Source organism: Carettochelys insculpta, chromosome 22 (assembly GCF_033958435.1).
Source record: "Carettochelys insculpta isolate YL-2023 chromosome 22, ASM3395843v1, whole genome shotgun sequence".
Classification (NCBI taxonomy): Eukaryota; Metazoa; Chordata; order Testudines; family Carettochelyidae; genus Carettochelys; species Carettochelys insculpta.
Window position 1 is genome coordinate 2,119,616 of NC_134158.1, and position 3,636 is coordinate 2,123,251.

General features: G+C 44.8%; 2 pseudogenes; both read left to right on the plus strand.

The window, feature by feature from the left end:
• Nucleotides 1–1,486: 1,486 nt before the first annotated feature.
• Nucleotides 1,487–1,662, plus strand: LOC142025347 (U2 spliceosomal RNA; annotated as a pseudogene).
• A 1,797-nt stretch (nucleotides 1,663–3,459) lies between these two features.
• LOC142025345 (U2 spliceosomal RNA) lies at nucleotides 3,460–3,636 on the plus strand (annotated as a pseudogene).

The following is a 3,636-nucleotide window of genomic DNA, read 5'->3' on the forward strand; positions in this document are numbered from 1 at the left end:
TCTGGGGAGCCCGCGGGCGCGGGCGGCTTTAGCGCGCCCCCTGGCGGCCGCAGGTGGTCACTGCCGGCAGGGAGCTGAAGCCACCTAAGCAGCCGCCCGGGCTGACCAGACCCTCCAAGCACCTGGTGTAACCCTGACATTTCCCGCCCCCCGCCCCCCGCCCCAGCGTGATCTGACCCAGAGCCCCTCCACCGCCTTCCAGCCTTGCCTGATCCAGACCCCCGCCCACAATGCATCCACCCCCCCCCCCCCGGCACCCCGCAGTCTGGTGTGAGCCAGGTGCCCTGCTGCAAAGCCCTGAGTAGCATGAGGGATCTGCCATCAATCAAACTTTAGCCACGCCCTCTTTCCCTTTAGCCCCGCCCCTTTCACCAGCAGTTCTGTCCCAACCCTTTCAGCTCTGCCCGCCTCGCATTGGAAGTCCTGCCCTGGCGCGTCACTTCCGGGGGGTGTGGCCTACCATGAGACTATGGCAGACGTGTAGAGTTTACTGCGTGCAGAAGCATCGGCCCCCGGCTCTCCAATGGCTCTGCGGTGTCAGCGCGCTGCCGCGAGGGGGCGGGCTGCATGCAGATGAGGTGTTTTAATTAGGTGTTTCTAGTGTTACAGCGGAGTTATGAGGTGGGAGAGGTTTTGCTTTGAGCAGCTAGAAAGGAGCTGCAGGATGAAGAAAGTAGGTGAACTTGCCGATCTGTGAAAATCTTGTTGCGCTGCTCACATGTGAGCCATTGGGCTTAGTCCTTGTGACATTCAAAAGTGTCCAGATGAATGGGCTGTGTAAAACTGTGACAACGTGTTGTGTTTTGGTTTTCTGTAGCCTAAAATCAAGTGTAGTATATTAGAAAGTTGTGAAATAAGTTGCTATTATGTTTGAATGATATGCAGGCTGATGGTGTCTGATGTGATTAGGTGATGTAGAGATTTTTGTACAGGGTATATCATAGGGTATTGCCAATATTCTGACAGGTAATTATCAAGCTCCTTTGTGTTTTTTTTCTTTTTTTCATTATTTTATCTATTTTTTTTGTTTTTTTTATGGTTGTAATTTATTATTTAATGTATTTTATTTCATTTTATTTTTTCTGGCACTTTATGGGTTGGGGAGTTTTATGTTCAAAGATTTCTTTTTTCTCACGGACTGGCCGATAAGCTGATATTGTTTATTGTCCATCTGTAAAATACTCCCCTTTTTGATTCTCCCCCAGGGACTGGGATTGATCCAAAGGCCAATATCTTTTTTTGTCTGTTACTTGTAAAGTATTTTCCCCTTTTTCTTCTCAGGATAGGGATTGGTTAAAAGGCCTATATATTATATTCTCTGTTACTTGTAACTCTGTTTTTTTGTCTATCTGAGACTAGATGGGTTTCTTGTGTAACGACTAAGACACTGTTTACTGTATATTACGCTCCATAACCTGTTCTGGTTTCTCAGGTGACATATCCTTGTGTATGTTAATTTGTTATGCTCCTTGCTGTATTTGAAACTTTCCCTCAATAAAACTCATTCAATCTGTTCTTATCAGTTTAATATCTGAGATGTTCTCTTTCTGAGAACTATCTATTAAAGGGATTTTTGAAACTGGGAGCTGGACTAGGAGCTTGCTCCATCCATTCCAAGCATCAGCCTGGTATTGCAGTATTTCCAGGAATGGTGCATCTCCTTTTGGGGGCAGTAATATTGTTACAAAAATAGATTTTAACTTTTAAGCTATATCTACAATACCCAAAAACTTCCAAATGGCCATGTAATTGGTCATTTTGATGTTTACTAATGAAATGCAGAAGTACATATTGAGTGTGTCATACGCATGCAGGTAGTTATGGCCCTTTGAAAAAGACACAGCTGGATACTCCAGATAGAGGTTCTTTTTTAAAAGGACCCTGGCTACTTCAAAGTCCCCCTATTCCTTTGAGCAGGGGGCAATCAGGAGACTTTGAAGTAGCTGAGGTCCTTTTGAAAAGGAGCTCTGTCTGGACGAGCCGTATCAATTTTGAAGTGCTGCGGCTGCCTGCATGCTAATTAGGTGCTGAATATGTATTTCAGAGCTTCATTAGTAAACTTTGAAATGGCTGTTTGCATGGCCATTTGGAAGTTTTTGGCGAGTGTAGACACGGCCTAAAGGTCTGACTTGTCAATTAAAACTAGTCTGTTTTGGGGAGTGGTGCTTCACCCACTGAGCATGCCTTAATTGCATCCCGCTCAAGGGTGTTGTGTGCCACGGACATGCGATAAAAGGTGCAAGTGTTGTGGACATCCATTGGACCCTCTTCCCCACGTTCTCCGTGGCTGCCTGGTGCATTTGGCTGCTTGGCAGAGCCGCCATAACGCCATCCAGGGCGGTCTGGTGAAAGGGCTCCCTCGGACCCTTGGATCCATCGCCGTAGACTCTTCCATCCCTGGCACTGACAGCCTCCTGCAGCCGGACATCGTCGTGACGGACGAGTGGTCCAAGAAGGTCCTCATCGTGGACATAACGGTGCCCTTTGAGAACCGCACGGTGGCCTTCCGCAACACCCAGGTCAAGAAACTATACAAGTATGCCCCGTTGGCGGACACCCTGCAGTCCTGGGGCTACTCGGTGGAGGTCCATGCATTGCTCGTGGGGGCACTGGGTGACTGGGGCCCCCTGAATGATGGGGTACTGGAGGCTTGCGAGGTCAGTTGCTGTTATGCTCGACTGATACACAGGCTGATGGTGCCATCAGGTGGTCCAGGGACATTTACATAGAGCTTATCACTGGCCATCGCCAGTACTGTGACAGCTGATTACTGAGCTCCTTTGGCGTTTTCTTTTTTTTTTTCTTATTTTATCTATTATTTTTCTTTTTTTTTCTTTTTGTATTTTAGTTTTTTAAAAATAGTTTTTTTATTTTTTTAGTTTTATTTTTTTTTCTCCCTGGCACTTAATGGGTCGGGGAGTCTTATGCACAAAGTTTTTTTTTTTTATTCTTTTTCCTCTCAGAGATTGGCCAAAAGGCCGATATTTTATGTTGGCTGCTACCTGTAAAACATTCCCGCTTTCTTCTCTCAGGGACTAGCCAAAAGGCCAATATTTTATATTGTCTGTTACTTGTAAAATATTCTCTTTTTTTTTTTCCTCTTCTCAGGGACTGGCCAATAAGCCGATATTTTATATTGTCTATTATCTGTAAAATATTCCCTCTTTTTTTTTTCCTTCCTAGGGATTGGGATTGGTCAAAAGGCCAATATTTTATTTTGCCTGTTACCTGTAAAATATTCCTTCTTTTTCTTCTCAGGGTAGGGATTGGTCAAAAGGCTGATATTTTGTATTGTCTGGTATTTGTGGCTGTGTTTTGTCTATCTGAGACTAGATGGGTTCCTTTTGCAAGTATTAAGACACTGTTTACTGTATATAATGTGCCATAACCCCTTCTGGTTTCTCAGATGATATATCCTTGTGTATGTTAATTTGTCATGCTCTTTGCTGTATTTAAAACATTCCCCTAATAAACCTCATTTAATCTGTTCTTATCAGCTTAATATCTGATACGTCCTCTATGTGAGGACTATATATTAAATGGATTTTTGGAACAGAGAGATGGAATAGAAGCTTGCTCCATCCACTCGACGCATCGACCTGGTATTGCAGTACTTCCAGGAACGGTGCACGTCCC